The 16,869-nt window shown below is 41.7% G+C and overlaps 1 protein-coding gene and 1 long non-coding RNA gene across 7 annotated transcripts in view; one reads left to right on the top strand and one right to left on the bottom strand.

Annotated features, from left to right (window-relative positions):
* The window catches only part of MSRA (methionine sulfoxide reductase A), a 337,239-nt gene that overhangs the window by 272,695 nt on the left and 47,675 nt on the right, over positions 1 to 16,869 (top strand). The gene's annotated exons all lie outside the window — the stretch shown is intronic.
* LOC109448167 (uncharacterized) lies at positions 1,082 to 15,904 on the bottom strand. 4 transcript variants are annotated; one of them, XR_016019042.1, is made up of 4 exons: positions 12,744 to 15,904; positions 11,815 to 12,600; positions 11,516 to 11,636; positions 1,082 to 4,344 (listed from the first exon to the last, which is right to left on the bottom strand). It is a non-coding gene; the product is annotated as an uncharacterized LOC109448167 (long non-coding RNA). The 4 variants fall into 4 exon arrangements; XR_016019040.1 differs by having other exon boundaries at positions 1,083 to 4,344; positions 11,516 to 12,253; positions 12,470 to 12,600; positions 12,744 to 15,846; XR_016019039.1 differs by having other exon boundaries at positions 1,083 to 4,344; positions 11,516 to 12,600; positions 12,744 to 15,849.

Genomic DNA, 16,869 nt, shown 5'->3' with positions numbered 1-16,869 from the left:
TGAAGCTGTGGCTTTAATGTTCGTGAGCTAAGTCAGTCATATTTAGTAAATCAGCAGGAAATGTGGGAGTTTAAGGAAGGGAAAAGTGAGCTATAGGAAACATCTTCCTGTTTCCTAAACTGTTATTAGGAGTCAACTGTTTTGTTTACCGGTGCTGATGAGCAGGAAAACATTCAGCTGAACAAAGTTCTATCACAGTTGGACAAGGTAGAGATCTTGGAGAGTTTAATAGAATGAGTATTTTTGAATCCTCAAATTGTTGCTACATATAAGAACATTAGATAAGAACACATTAAAATAACATATATGACTCTGTGTGTGTGTGTGTGTGTGTGTGTGTGTGTGTGTGTGTGTGTGTGTCCCATGCAAAATATTTTTGCTAGTGTTATACATGGGAAAACCTAGTGTTTGGAATGAGTTCTGTGCTGTGCTTTGGGACCACAAATTGAACTTAGGACAGGGCAGAGGGGTTGGAGAGGAAGAAAGGGGTAGAGGGGAGAATGGGGCCATCATTCCTGTACAGTTCATAGCAGGTTACTTTAGTTTTGGTCACAGAATGACCTGCGGGCTGGCTTATCCACGTGTGGAAGATTGCAGTTGCAATTTGCTGGTTAGTCTCTGTTCTTTTAATGCTTTCCTGAAGTGCCATTTTGTCTCAGTAAAATGCTCCCTAAAAATACTCAAATATTTTTAGTTGTAGAGTACAAATCAGATTGAGCTGCACATTTCCCTGGTGAGGAAAAGTGATGAGTTTGTGTTCATTAACTTGAGGCCATCTGGTATAGACACGCAGCAGTCTGTGAATCAAACGTGCATCAAACTCCAGGGATCAGAGCCCGTGCCAGACCCAGTGTTTTGGAGAGTCAACAACAACCAGGGGGAGAAAAGGGCCCTGACTATCTTTTTCTTTTATTTTTAAAAACCAGTTCCGCCTTGCAGTATATCAGAGCGTTTCGCGCTGCTCAGCTGGCGAGCCACATTGCTTTCCCGTCATTGCCCATCTGAGCTGTCTTTGGGGTGTGCTTCCGCAGATGAAGTCGTTTTCCCTGTCACCATCTCCGCTTGGGAGGGGTGGCGAGGAGAATGAGAACGTTAGCGTCCCTTTCCCTGCACTTTTCTGTAACTAGAGGCTACAGCCACCCCCATGCGTGCAGTGTGTGCTCACACACATTCTCACCGTCAGACAAAGCAAAGCCATACTGCAGGTAGCAGACACACCGCAGGACATTCTCAGGAGAACCGTCTTTTGCAAATAGCCCATTTCTGGAAGAGAGAGTGAGTGCTCCTTGCAGCCTTGCTAATAAAAACCCCCTCGACAGCGGCTAGCTTTCTGTTGAAGAGTGCGCACCAAAATGTAAAGAAAGATAATCCATCGCTGTACGGATTCCTTACCGATTGCCACCAGACCCCTTACTGGCATGTATAGACAAGGACCTGGGAGGGGCTGTGGGTCTGCTTGAGGCTTCCTTCCACTCAGAGTCTGGGATTCCTGTATTTGAAACTAGGGTCAGTGTATTTGAAACTAGGGGTCAATGTCCACTGCAGAGCAGCATGGCTGACTTTTCTGTGATTAGGTGATGCAATTTTCTGGGTGGCCTCTGTTCTTTAATGCTTCCCTAAGTACCATCTTTCTGCCTGTGCAGTTCTCTTTAAGGCTCCCATGCGTGTTTCACCGAAGGAGATGAAATAGACTGGGCTGTCCATCGAGGAAGATGTGACTAGTGGCTATCCCTCTCTGTCTCTGCACCTGCCCACTCCCCACCCTTCTATGTTCTAAGAGGCCTAGCAGAGGGCAGAGTTCCACTGGAAAATTCTTTTGAAGCACACACAGGTCAATAATACACAGAAATAAATAGCTATTTTCAGTGTCTTGTAATGGGCCTTGGGAAACTTTGTATTTCAAAAATTATGAAGGAAAAAGAGGAGGCAAAGGACTTTAAAGATGGATGCAAACAACTTTATTGTTGCTGGAAAGCAGGATAACTGACTTGCAAGAAAATTTGCTCAATGCTGTGAAGAAAGCTAAAAGCAATTCTTTTTCTTTTCTCAAGGGGTTCACTTTTAAAAGTATTGAGTTATTCAGTGCATTGCATTGCAGTGTGTCTTATTACAACCATAATAGCTCCAGGTGTGATCATTGTTTTTAATGTTTGCTGATATGATAAGCATAAAACAAGAGAATGGAATAGAAGTATATGTACCACTTTATTTTGTTTTGCATATCTTTGGATAGCGCTCGAGTTTAAATTTGTTGGATTTTTTTAAAGCCCTGAATAAAGATTCTCTGGTACGTAGGAAAGCTCATCTTCTAATATGCAAAGAAGCTAGCTCACTGAAAGTCTTGTTACAACATTAATTGAATTATAATATGTTTCCTTTGGACTTTATCTCTGAGTTGGTGGAATCCACTTTGTTGGCAAGATACAACTGTAGGTCACAAATTCGAGAACACACAGAGAATGAGTGAGAGAATCAGATGAGTTTTCAAGGAGTTTTCTGGAGGAAGAGATTTTGTTTTGATTTGTATTATGCAACTAATATATGTTTATTGTGGAAAACACAGATAAGCAAAACGAAGAGAATAAACATTATCTTTAATAATCATATTTCAACATTTTGGTATATATACTTCTATTCCATTCTCTGTGGGAATAAATACAATAGAATTAAACAATAGAATCTTAGTGTACATTCCGGTTTGTAAGATACATTTTTCACTAATCAATATTGAATGAATATCTTTTCATGTCATTAAATGTTATTTTCCATGTTATTTTTTTGGTACATAGTGTCCACTGAATGGATATACCATGATTTATTTAACCAGTCCAGTATGGTTGACATTTGGGTTGTTTCCGACAATTCATGATCATAAACACCGCTGTGATGAGCATACCTGTGGCAAAATCTTTTCACGCATCCATTATTATTTCCCCAGAATCAGTTCTAAGAAGAAGAATTGCGGCATATATGGGCTTGCAGATGTTGATAACTTTGACACGTGTGTGTGCCAATAGCCTCATGTCCTTTTTGTACAATGATGTTATTATAGAAAAAAGTATTCACGACACTTGTTGAAGATGGTAAGGCAGACTTTATTCAAGTGGACCATGGTGATAGGTGTAGGGACCACCGCAGTGAGGTCTCATAGTGGGGGAGAGAGATTGGACTCAATGCCAAATACAGCGTGGGCAAGTGGGAATTTACAGTCAAGGAGCAGGGTCGGGGTCATTGGGTGGAAAAGTACTAAGAGGAAACATTACTAAGAGGAAACATGGCAGGTAAGGGAATTCTGGCTAAACCAGCCTAACAGGATTTTTGCCGAAGACAGGCCAGGGTGATGAGACATCACCTGGGGGATGGTGGGAGATGAAGAACCCAACCAGATATCAAAGCGATCAGATATTGGGGGTCGGAGATCTGGCTAAACTGACTTAGCAGGATTCTTGCTAAAATTGGGCAATGCATAGACAAACACAGAAGCCCAAAAGTCAGGCCTAGTTGAAAAAGAGTTCAGGGGAGCCTGGGTAGAGTTTGGTCAATAGAAGAATCTGTGTCAGCCTATGGTAACTTCTTCTTTTTTTTTTTTTTAATTATTTATGGCCCTCCCTTAAATTTTGATTTGTGTTAGTGCATGACTGTGTGTACCTTGTTCATCAACCTACGGTACCAAAATACCCAGCCAACCCCCTCCAGCACCACCACTCCTTATCCAGTATCATTCCTGGTACAGAGCTAATGGCGACTTACATGGAAGTACTGATTATTAACTCCTATTTGAAAAGGGACAATGGCCAAAATGGATGGAGAGGAAGGAGGGAGAGTCATTGTTGGAGACTCCTGGGTTCTGGTACAAGATTTATCACTGATCAATGTGGGATCTTTTCAAACCCACCATCACTTCTTTGATGCTCAATTTCCTAACAGAAGCAAATGAGCTAACTAAAAAAGACAATTGAGAGCATTTTTGAGAGCATTTCCAGAACTGCAAATGTATGAATCTTTTATTGTGAATCATATGTAAGGGATGGGAAAAGCTGACTTGGGTCGTGTGCTACATTGAAGAGAAACTGCAGTGACGTTGGGGAAGTTTGCCTAATGGGTAAATTCCTTCAGGACATAAATGACAACAGAAGGGCCTGCACTGCAGCCAGACAGTTACTCTGGGAAGTCTGGCCATTAGGGTGGCTCTTGGAAATAGGCAGCATCTGAAAGTCCTGACTGGCTGGAGACCAGCTTCACACTCCTGGTGGGCACCTTCAGAAGGCAGATGATTGGCAGTGGTCCTGGATGGGGGCGGTTCCAGAAGCAGGAAATGGTCAGAGGTCTAGCCAGACGGATGTCCTGCATCAGGGAGACCCAACAACATTCATGAGACTAGGATTCACAGTAGAAAGCCAGTTTCTTAGAGATTTGGAGATGACAAGGCCTGGCCTTGTTTCATAGGAGCTAGGGTTTAGATTCTCAGCAGCAGGAAAACTGGTGTCCCATGCTAGAACCGGGATTTGAAGGAAGGGTCTGTTCACTGTGGTCAGGATAGGGCCAGCAGCCAGACTGCTGAACTGTTGATCTAAAGCTCCTTAATTTAACTGGGGAGCTGGGGTGAAGCAGTGCCTGCTGTGAAGGTGGAGTGGTTAGAGTCGGGAAGTCTCGACATTCGCCATTAACTCTCTAGTCGGCATCCTTATGTCTTGGCTTTTATCTAGATAGAGCCTGGAGCGCTCTGAACAGCCTTTAAAACTAATCCCTCTTGTAATTTTAAAAAATTTTGTTTTCATCTTTCAATGTAAAATAAACCAGATAGAGAAAGCAATACTAAACAAATCTATAGCTTAATGAATTTTTATAAGATATTCTTGTTGCCATAGAACTTTGCTAACCTTCCTGAAAGCCCCTGCATTTGCCCCCCACCCCATCACACCCCCCCTTCCCTTTTCAACCTTTATAATAATCACTCTTGCATTTCTTTATAGATTTGTCACCTACTTATGTGACATATTCTACTTAGGAATATTCTTCACTGCTAATTTTTTAGCCTTGCCCATTAAAAAAAAAAAAAAGATATGTCTTTGAAGTCACTTTTGAAAGCTGCAACATCCTCTCCATCCCTTTCCTTTCCTTATACTTTTTCTGTGGAAGGACCCAGGCATTTTTTAATCTGTAGAGTTCCACAAGCTTGTATACTTGTGATGCTGTTCAACATGTTCCTCTGTCTTCTGTATTTCCTGCACATTGGCAGCTGCATCCAGAGGCTTGACGAGACTCTTGGTCCATCGCTTTGGCAAGGTAATGGTGCTTTCCATCAGGAAGCACATTATGTGTGGTTTTGCCATATTCATGTTAAGACTCAGTGATGCTCAATAATATCTAGATCCCCCACTTCACTGAGGGCTGCGTAATGTGTAACTACCTCTATAATCCTGTTTTCATTTATTGTATGGGATACTTTTTTAAGGAGAGGCTTCCATTCATGTACCATTTGGCTACCCAGTGGTACAGTTCTTACAGGAAAGGCAGAATAAATATTCAATGCATTCATACACCCAATTTTCAAGATAATAAATTAGCTTCCTGTCATCCTTAAAATGTAATCAATTAATTCTTTTTAAATGGTATTATTAACTCATAGATTTATACATCAGTGGTTTCAGTCCATTGCCTATTGGAGCTTCTTTAATTGGTACCTGGGTCCTTTTGACATGACCTGAGGAGGTTTCTAATCTTCCTTACTATCTGGTATATGAAGAGCCTCCAGGCTTATATTGTGTATTTCCTGCCCCAGATCTGGAATCAGCCATTTCTCTGTGAAGCCTGGTTTCTTTTAATAGGAAAAAGTATGTCAAGACCACAATTTGGATACTACAGATGCTTATTCCTACTGGGTGGGTTATCGCGTCTAGCTTTTTCAGCAGCCGTAACATACACATGTATCAAATGTTTGTGTGGGAGGGGAGATGTGTGTGATCAAATACTTTGTGAGTTCAAACTATTTTAGACTCAGATTCACACTACAGAGTTTTTACTTAACTACTTTTATATTACATTTGTGTCTCCTTTATTCCAAGCCCCAAATCCTGGTGCTTAAAAACACAGAATTATATTAGAATATCCCATCATTATTACAGAAGGCTCAGAATAACAATAATAAGAACATTATCACCATCAATTATGATTACTAAACAGTTTAAATTTTTCATCTCTGTATTCTTTTCCCTCTCCCCAATTTTTATGGTTGTATTACTATATTTGTGTTATCAGATCATATTGCTACTGTAATCTCTCCCTTTTAACCCTCATTTATTTTTAATTCTACAGGTAACTATATATTTAATACTCATTATCCTTAGATTGATGCCAATTTAGTCATTTTTGGTTGTCTAAAGCTGATTCTCTAGTGGATTCCTTAGTAAGGGTTCTTCTCATGGAAATAATATTCTGTGAATTCTTGCACATTATAACAGTTTGTGTTCTTTTACATGAAGTCAGTTTTGCTGGATATAAAATCCTTAGCTCACACTTTTTTTTCTTAAATATTGGAAATATGAGCATCAAAAAATATTAAAACAATCCAATTTCTTCTAGCATAAAATATTGCTCTCAAAAAGCATGTGATAATCTAATTTCCTTTCCCTTATAAGTCATGTATTGTAAATAAATTTTTATTTATCTTTAAAGCCCAGTAATTTTGCTAGATTATGTCTTGATGTAGATTGTTCTGGGTGAATAGTTTCAAGTATGTGGTGCACTCTTTCAATGTGTAGTTTCAAATAATTTTTTTAAATGAGTTTCAGGAAAATTGTCTTGCGTCATACATTTTAATATTTTCCTGTTCACTTGCCTTGTTTTTCTTTTTCAGAGATTGACTCCTATTCTCTACTGGTTGCATCTTCTTTCCCTATCTTTAATATTTGTCCCTTTCTTGAGATCTTTTTAAAAATCTTCTTAATCATTTCTTTTTGGTTTTTAAAAACTAAATTTTATCCTTTTTAACTTTCCATTTCCCTTAAGACATCATTTGTTTCATGTATTAACTTTTGTGTTCCTTCTAGTTTACTTTTCATTTCTAAACCAATTTTAAAATGTCATTTTAGATCATCTTGCATCATTTTCTTAAGGCCTTTAGCTGATGTTGAAGTAATATGCTACAATTTTGATAGTTTTGTGAGCCCATTTTTGTGGCATACCTTTATTCTGTAGGGATGCTATTCTCCTAATTTCTTTTTTTTGACACAGCTTTGTATGAGATTGTACCTGCATACTTACTACCACAGAGAGACCCCGTCTCCCAATTCCCCTACCAAACCTCCCCAAGAGGAGGGTCGTCTCAGATGGGGGTCTTGTGCAAAATATGAATTTACTTTTTTTATTTTTCAGGTGGAGGATTGGCTTATTTAGCTTTTCTAACTTAGCTCCCTCTTCTGTTGTTTCACATCATGTTAAAAAAAACATATGGCAGCTTTTTTCCTGAGATTTCCTGTTTCTCTTCCCCTCCTCTACTTTTATTTCAAGTCCATCTTTCCTTTATCTTTGTAATGTCTGTGTCCAATTTTGATTCCACTCCCTGCAGTGGAGTCCTGGAAGAGTTCATTGAGAGTTCATAGGGACCATGCATCTGCAGCCTCTCCACTTCAGACCTTCTAACTCAGGTCTTACATGCGCCTACTTTTAGGGTGAGCAGAACTGCTCCCAATTTTAGTCACTGTCTTAATATGGGCCATCTGTGCTTTCCAGTGAATACCTGGTGGGTATCAAGTTCATCAGATGCCCTGTGCCCTCCCTTTGCTTTCTCTAGCACAGATGCTAATGATACTCACATCTTGTGGCTGTTGGTGGTTTCGTCCATTGGCTTGTATTTGGGGGGTTTGTGGGGCTACTTTGTCCCCTAGTTTTGTTGTAAGCGTTGTCTTTGCATTTTTGACTTTGCATTTAGTTTCTCTGTATAATTTTGCTGTGAGGCATTGGGAAGATGTCACTGTAGCTGCTTTCTTCCCAGAATCCCCCAGCAGGGTTTTAAGTGGATGGAAGGCAGGGCTCGTTGTTGAATCTCTAGCAGCACTTCTCCTACATTGTCCTGTGTATAACATGGATTCGATAAGTGTTGTGGAATAACATGAAGCTGTCTCTCTCTGGAGTAGAACCCCAGCCCACAAAGAGTGATTTGGGTGCCTCATCTTATTTCCAGAGACTTCTGTTCATTGGGATGCCAGTCTTGAGGTGGGAGGAGAGTGTCTCTCGGTTGCCTGTTATTTGGAGGTAATAAGTTGCAAACATTGAATTGGCTTTTAGAGTTCATAGCCTTCCACTTTGAACCAAGACCAGGATGAAAAGTAGCCGGGCAAGTTGTGACTCCCAGCTGCATAGCCTATTAAAGCACTTTATATCTGCTTCTTTGCTTAGGTTCCTAATTAAAGCTGTTTTCAACCCAGTAAACAGCCTCACCCTGGCTAATAGAGTTGGACAACTCCTTGGTGGCCTCTTCCTTTGTCCTCCCATGTTCAGTGACTCCAGGGTTAAGTTCCTGTTGCCTACAGCATGGCCACCCACTGAAACATTTAATAAGGAGAATAGTATTGTTTCTTGGGGACATAATTATGAGAGACACTTAATACAACCTTTTCTGAGAAAACAGGCCTTTTGAAATGCTGTGTGTTGGGGGAAGATTTAGCCCAGATCAGTGACTGCTTTAGCTATTACGAGTCATATTAATAATACTGTGTTTCTGCCTTGGCTGAAAGGCTCTGGGGTCTGTCTCTAAAGTTTATTAAACATTTGTCTGAAAGACTTGTACTTGGGACTTGCGGTTCTAAGTCTTTTCTTTCAGCTTTTTAGGCTGTAACTCCAGTTTGCTGGTTGTAGATACAACTGTGAAATAGGTAACTTCCCTTTTGAATCTCTCATTACTGTAAGCTCATGTCCTGGGTTTAGGGGCACATACTTTTGCATCTTATTAGGATTCCTGAAGGCTGGAAACTGGATGCAAATAAAAACTACTGCTTGGAGACACATTGGAGGCATTTGAGGACTCGTGTTTTGTCCTTCCTTCTCAGGAACCCCCCTGTATTCCTCAGAAGTTATGTGTGATTTTTATTTGGCCCTTAGTTTAAAATTACTTGGAAAGCCATCTTCTTAAAGTAACTTAAGAAAATCACTTTGTTAAGTAAATATAACTTGTAATGTGAACAATGTCTCCCTAATTTACCCATCTTAAAATTCCAACTTTTTAACATCACACTGTTCATACTTCAAGACAAAACTGTGTTTTCTTTCTTTCTTTTTCTTCCCACTGTCTTCCCATTTCCTGGAAAGGGAAGTAGTTTCCTTCACATGAGGTATGTGGCTTCTCTTTTCATCTCCTATAGCATTGTTTCGTTTGTTTGAATCTCTTGTTTGTGAGGAAGCAGAGGAAAAATCTTGGGAGTAAGAGAGTCCTAAGGTTCCCATCCAGCTTTGCCCTAACGTGCTGTGAGATCTTGACAAGCTAGTAAAGCTTTCTAAGCCTTAGTTTTCTCACTTGTAAAATGGGCATGAAAGTCTCTGCATCACTTTGTTACTGCTGGATGAATGTCACAACATATATAAAGCACTTGGTGTCTGGCACAATGTAGATGCCCCCAAAATAATTACCCTTAATTGGGAGTGCTCCTGCCAATGAAAATGTGACTTCTTGCCAAAGGAAAATACTTTGTGATGTTTGTTCTCCCTCTCTCTGCCCTAAGAAGTGGAACTTCATTCCTTTCTCCTCCTGTACTATTGAGAATGTGTTTCTCCATACAAATGTATCTCCAGCCACCAAAACAAATCAGAAGTACCCATTCACAGTGATACCATGGCAAAGAAACCCAAGCCAAAAAGGTGGCTGTGGATCTTTAACAACGTGGGTGGTGGGTGGGGGAGGGGTCACTGTGACTTCTCTTGGCTCCCTTCCCATTTCTGAGTTTTCCACACCTCAACTGTTTTCTTTTCATATATGTGATGGGCTCTTTTCATAAACATGACTCCTAGCCAAGCAGTCCCCTTAGAGCCCAGGGGCCACACAGAAGCCCCTTCTCCATCCTACCCCACCATTGCCTCCCAAGGGGATGGTGTCTCAGATGGGGGTCCTTCTGCAAAATATTGCATGAGAAACTAGAAAATCAAGCTCATGCATGTTTGTCCTGATTTCTCTCCTGGCCTCCTGTCCCCCCCCTCTTTTTTTTCCTCCTTGTCAATTTTTAAACACAGTTCCCTCCACCAACCTATTCTGTCCCTGATATATGCGCCCCCCAGTCCCCAACTCTTTTGTTTTGTCCCTGCCACTGCATGCCTTCCCCCAATACTCTCAGCTTCATTGCTGCTAAATGTCATTTTTGAAACAACAGAAGGACATGCTGTTTTTGTGACATCTCAGGGAAAAAAATTTTTGATCCATTTGGTGTTAAGAGCACTCACAAGAAATGTATTCAGGGACCCTCGCCAGCCTCTTTCACTGGTGTGGTTTACATTTGGTGGTTGGTGATAGAACAAGCACAACGTTTTCCCCCAGAAACGTCCATTCTCCTATCATCTGTGTCCTCCTTCCTTAGATTGGCTTGTCTTTCAGATAATGCTGTATTTGAAGCACAGCAATTCCTGATTTATTTTCAAGCCAGGGATCCATCTTGATCTAGCCCCTTCTCAGGGCTTTGAACCAGATTCTCAGGAAAACCATGAGGGAACACGGTCAAGTCCGGCTTATTTCTCTGGGCCACGAGGTGGAGGGAAAGGCTTGAGACACTTTGCGCCCCCCCTTGACTCACAGGGCCAGTGTAGAGCATGAGTGTAATCTTAGATTGCGTGCATCGTGACCTCCCTTCCAAAAAGAAACAGTTGCTCTTTTCAGGAAACCAGGAACTGGGGGTTCCCTTTGTTCTTTGTCTCTTTCCTCCAGGCTCTACCAGGCTCCATCTGTGATGATATATATTCATATATTCTTATTCCCCTTAGACTGGAAAATTCTTTCGGGCGGGATCCATGTCTCATTCATCATTTCGTCCTCCAGTGCCTAGAATGGTACCCTGTAGGAACTGTACATTTACAGAAAGGAAGAACACACACTTACTTATTCACTCACTGAGTGTGCGAGGAGGAAGCAGAGAGAAGTGCTCACTTCCTCCAGACTTCTTCCTGGCAATGCTCTGCTGAAGACATGCTGCACACAGGCTTGGATCATTATTTCAATCCCAGAACCCCTTTGCTTCTACAAAAGGTCTAGCTGAGCAACTAAGTTATGAAAGGGAATTGTAATTAGTTTCTCATTCTGGCCCAAACCCCTGATTGCAATATAGTGACCGCGATAATCCCCACCCACTTGAGTTATTCAGAGTCCTTAGGACTCTGATGCTCTGAATTTAGTTAGCTTGTAAACCCACGAACACCCAAAGTGGGAGTTTTGCTTCTTTTCAGAACCATCAAAGCAAGCTTCGCAAGCCTTGAATGTACCAGAGGACCCTTAATTCAAGAGTAGTTTGAGAGATACTGTTCAGTCTCAAAATCTTACCTGGTAGCTCTTTATCCCCAGTTCCTTTGCTGGTCTGCTGTTCACTTTCGGCCCCGTAGGAAGAGAATGGTGGGCACTTAACACATAGTACTTCCCTCCTTCCTTTTAGCCGTCGTGTGAACTTGGAGGAAATGAGAAACAGCTCAGTTTTCACAGACACACACACAAATCAAGAGTTCTTGTTCTAATGACTTGTTTTGACATTCCACTTGACAGGAGGCTGACAACTTGAGGTTTGCAGCCTGCATGACCTTCTTTAAAAGTATACTGTGTCTTCACTGACTTTGAATAGAACTTACTGATGGGTGAATCTGGGCAGAGTTCAGTCCCGCTGCAAGATGGGCACACCAACCGTCGCCTACACTGCCGAGAATCTAATCGAAATGTGCAGTAGACGTTACCGCTCTCCAACTTTATTTTGGGAAATTCCCTGGCTATAGAAGCACTGAAGGTGTCGATTTCATGGGTGTAGGGCTTTGCTAAACCGTGACTCCTTCCTTCCTGAAATAATCATTAATCGATATTAATGATATGGATTCAAAATCAGCTTGGAGGTAGGCTCCTTACACACCATTGTTCTTGGTGCCTCTCTGTTGAAGAACATGTTTAAGCTTCTGTTTATCTGCTGTTTCCTCACCTTTGAATTCCTCATGGACGCTGAGCTTTGCCGAACAGACAGTTCTGGAGCAAAATTAGAAGCTTTTCACTGGGCTGACTTCTAAAATCCTTCCTGGTTTTCTAAGAAGCAACCAAAAATGGAAAGGAAAAAAAAAAAAAAGAAAGAAAGAAAAGAAAAGAAAGAAAAAAGTAGAGACTGGAAGAAGCAAACTTTCAGCTAATTATCCTCTTTTTCTCCCTCTGAGCTCAGAGCACTGTTCTTAATTTCCTGACCAGCTTGTGCCCCTCCCCCGCTCCCTCCGAGCATCTGTGGTGGTTTCAAATTGAACTGCATACCTGCTGCTCTGAATTTCCAACATACCATACCAGTTGGTTTGCCAAACAGCGAACTGCCAGCCATCTGCCATCCAAAGTCAGAATTTACATTGTTTCATCTTAAAATAACGCCTCCGGAATAGCAAGCCACTCTATGCATCAGGTTTTAAAATTGACAATCAGCCAAAATTAAAAACAAATACCAAATGGGCATAAAAAAGAACATGGCACTGGGGGCGGGGGGGCGGGGAGGGGGGTGGCATTTGACGCAGAGTTTATTTTTCAGCATTTTTACCTGATTTTTCCACCGAAATAGCCATGGCATTTCATTTTATCTGCAACAGCAGGAACTACTTATAGACTGAGAACATTAACTTTTTACTTGCCTAACTCTAGCTAGAAGAGGATCAGAATTACAGGGCGGGAGCTGTTGTCCTGGTGACCAGGAGTGTGGATGTCTTCATAATCCTTGGCTGCAGGGAAGGAAGACCTGTCTTAACCTCTCCTCGTCAGCCTCCCTGGTTGCTCAGCTGAAAAAGCTAAGATGCATGGAAGTAGAATGCCTAGTCCAAGGTCATGTGCTAGTTAACGGAAGAATGAAGTCATGAACTTGGAACTCCTGGCTCCCAGGCATATCCTCCTGCCTCCTCCTTTCTCCTTGTCTTGACTAGTCGTTATGGATGACTAGTTTAGTTCTTACTATCTAGCAACCTTATCATGCCTTATTCCCCCACTGCTTCAGGGCAGACAGGAGAAAAGGGATTTGGGGAACACTTGGGGACCTGTGGTGTTGGCCTTGTGGAAGAGCAACCATTAAATCTGGATGGCTTTCCAGAGCAGATGGGCTCAGAGGAGTTTTTGCTTTTTTTTTTTTAAAGAAAAAGAGGAGAGATTTCATGTTTCTTTTAAGGAAGCTGTTCCAGGCGAAGGCAGCTTGGGGAAAAGTGTGAATTTATGAGTGGGCAGAGGAAGCAAAGGGCTCTAAATTTATACCAAAGCCACCTGCCTACAGTTTGGCACCCTGTGCCATGGGCATGCCAGCCTGAGTGGAGAAGACACAAGGAGTCTGGGACTGGAAGGGCACTGGGTGACCCCGGAGCCGGGCCTTGTGCAGCCGCTTTAGAATTCTCCTTGTGGCGGGCATCACCCCCACATGGACTCAGAGATCCTGGGGTCCAGGTGAGCTGCCTGCTCTGCCTGTGTCTTGATGTGAATGTCAGAAATGGGAACTGTGGTTACAGTGGTGGTTACGTTTGGTTTTGAGCCAGAAGGTGGCATCTCCTCCTGGATGCCTTCACTCAACCCAGGGGTCCATCTTTCATGCTCCCACAGCCCCCTGCCTGTGGCTGTGATATACCTGCCCCACTAGCCTCTCTTCATTGCTAGAAGTGTCTGCCTTTCCCGTTAGACTTCTTGTGGTCAAGGCCGTCTTACTCATCGCTTGGATTTTGAGCACCATTCGTGTGCAACTCATGCTCATTTAATAAGTGAATCAATGAGTTGCTGAGATCATGTAGGACTTCATTGTTTGTGCTGACCAGTAGACCCAGTTCCACAGTATTTTGCCTACAAAAGCTGTTTTATTTACCTGAACTCTTCTGATTTTTGTTGTGTGCCAATTGGTGTTGTTACTAGCTTACATACATATTCTTAGCTGATGTGATGGCATTCTATGTACTAACAATAATTCGGTGAAGTCACTGCTGTCGTTATAGAGGTGAGCCAACCAAGGCACAGAGGTGTGAATTTTCCCGAGGCAGATTGGAACCCCGAAGCCTGTGAGGGCTCCTTTTGGATGGAGGCTGCTGCTGTGTGCTTGGTACCGCTCGGGCCTCATCCTGCTCCTCACACTGGAGCTTTGTGTCTAGAGCTGGGAACTGCCTGGAGTGCCCTGACACCCACAGCACTCCTGGAAGACGGTCACTCAGAAGAGAGGGGCCTTGTGAGAAAGGTTTGAGAAAGCCGTTCTGTTTAGCCTGAGAAGAAAACACGGAAGTGAGGGGTAAAGTTTGCATTCATGATTCTGCCAGGCTGTGCTTGGAAGCAAGAAAGGGTGTGCTCATTTACTCCAGTGGACGGGGCAGGACCTGGGGTGACAGTGGCCGTGAGGCAGGTGTTAGCCCATCAGAACGGATTTCCAAGTGAATGGAGCTGCCCACCAGTAGAATCCCCTTCCCTACAAAGGAGTGAGTGCCCTGCACAGTAAAATCAGGCAGCAGCAGAGTGACCATTTGTTGTGAAGCCATAGAAAGGATGCCTCCCTGATAGGGAGCTTCATACTAGTGGGACTTAACTAACACATCCATTCCAACTCCACAACTCCTTAGTCCTGTAGTCTGACTTTAGTACATAAAACAATGGTGCTTAGGAGGAAACATTTTTAAAGCTTAAAATAGTCAACTCACTTTTATAGAATGAGTCATTTTAAGGCCTCCTCTCCTCCCCCTGCCTTGAAAATCTCATCAGATGAACCTCAATTAAAAACAAATAAACAAACAAAAAACCTGAAAATGTAAAAACAAGATCAAATGCAATAGTACCATTTGATTTCCTAAAAGACGTTTTCCTTTGCAAAATTGGAAGATGGATGAGTGATCCTTTCCAAGAACTATAGATGTCGAGCCACAGAAGTCCTGGCCAGGGGCCGCAGGTCCTGCTCAGCGGAGGGGCTGAAGAGGGTACCACTGAAGGCCAAAGCCACTGTAACAGGGTCTCGTCCTTGATCGCTTCTAGTGCAGGAACCCTCTAGATTTGAGTTTTAAACTCTGCTGAGCTATCTGCACAGATGCTATCTGCCCGATGCACTGTGTTGTGATAAAAGATAAAAGCTCCTTTATAAAGCTGTTGTGAGACGGTTTGTATCTGACCCTGAGTTAGTGTCGTTACTAAGGGAACTGAAAAGAGAGAGAGAGATTATATTTAAATGAGCTGACATCTCAAGACTCCCCAGGGCAGGTGGGATGTTTCTCCCGTACGAAGGAGTGGAGCGTCCCTTCCTTCCAGGTAGTAAGCGGACCCACAGGTGCTTGTACCTGCCTCTCCTGCTTTTCCCTTCTGCCTGGGAGATAGGACCGTCAACTCTGAAGAGCCTTGTAGCTGATCTAGTAGCCAGAAAAGCAAAACAAGGCTTCCCCTCTAGTTGTCTCTAAGAGCTTAATAAAAAAAGAAAAAGAAAAAAAGAGTTCTTGTGATTATAGGGCACAGCCTTGCTAACAAGGGAACATTTCTCACAGGTCTGTTGAAACAATGGGCATGAATTTCAAAAGCTCAGAGTGTCAGAATCTAAGCTCAGAGTTCTCACTGAGTTTGAGATGAACTCTGCATTCAATTCTGGGGTAAAAACGAATTATGTTAAGTAGTGACTGAGTAATTAAGGATAAAGTAAATTTTATAACAGTTTGATATTTCTTTATATTAAATATTAAAAATCAGCTGGTTTTTAAAATACTGTTGAGTTGTGGCTCTTTTTGCAAAGAGTTTTTTGTTTGTTTGTTTAAAGGAAGAAAAATAGATTCTCCCTCCTAGCAAAGAAATAATCTCTTGTCCACAGACTCTTATTTGGATACAGCATGATTGTGACACTACTGCCACCTAATGGTAGAGTGCCTTAATTGCAGACCAAGAACCTAAAGAAATAAGCAGACACTACTAAGATTTCAAAACTAAATATAATTACAGCAAACCAAATGCCACCTATGGAGACTTATATACAGTGCATAAATTACTGTCAGATGCAACTAATAGGGGTTGTCTTGACCTTTGCTTGCCTTTGACTTGTGGTGTTTTATGCTTTAAAAGTCCGTCAGACATTATTAAGACAATGTAAAAGAATTTCAAGAATTTACAGTATATCAAAATTTGATTTTAGAATGAAAACAAATGTTAAAATGGAATACAGGTTAAAATAATTATTAATATGGGCTAGGTAATGGTCATCAATAGTCATCCTATTTGAGGTTTATTGATAGTTCAATAATTTAACTTAATTAGGGCCCTTTAATCACAAAGGCATTTTAAAAAGCAGTCCTAGGAAGAAAAATACATTTATGGGATTTATTCATCGGTTTTCCAGGTTTAAAATCATCCTTATATAACTTATAGCAGACAAAGAAGGAGCAGCCATTCACTCATTCTCCTATGTGGTTATGAAACTGTGAGTTCGTACCTGTCCACGCAGGCAGAGTTCTATCATCTAATCCTTGGTGGGTACTTGGCACGAACGTTCTATTCTTGTTTAAGAAGAAACTTGATGTTGAGTCCTCTGTGTGGGTAGATGGGTAAACTTTTATAAACTTTGTTTTGTTGTTATTTTTGCTTTCTGGTTTGATAACAACCAACATTTGTATTACATTTTACAGCTGCAAAATGCTTTTGCACATTGTTTTCATTCTCCCAACCGCTAGATAGTTACTAGCTTTGTT

This window comes from Rhinolophus sinicus, chromosome 15 (genome assembly GCF_057876585.1).
Source record: "Rhinolophus sinicus isolate RSI-liver-muscle chromosome 15, RSI-T2T, whole genome shotgun sequence".
Classification (NCBI taxonomy): Eukaryota; Metazoa; Chordata; class Mammalia; order Chiroptera; family Rhinolophidae; genus Rhinolophus; species Rhinolophus sinicus.
Note: the sequence above shows the minus strand (reverse complement) of the source record. Positions and strands in the feature narration are given on the sequence as shown.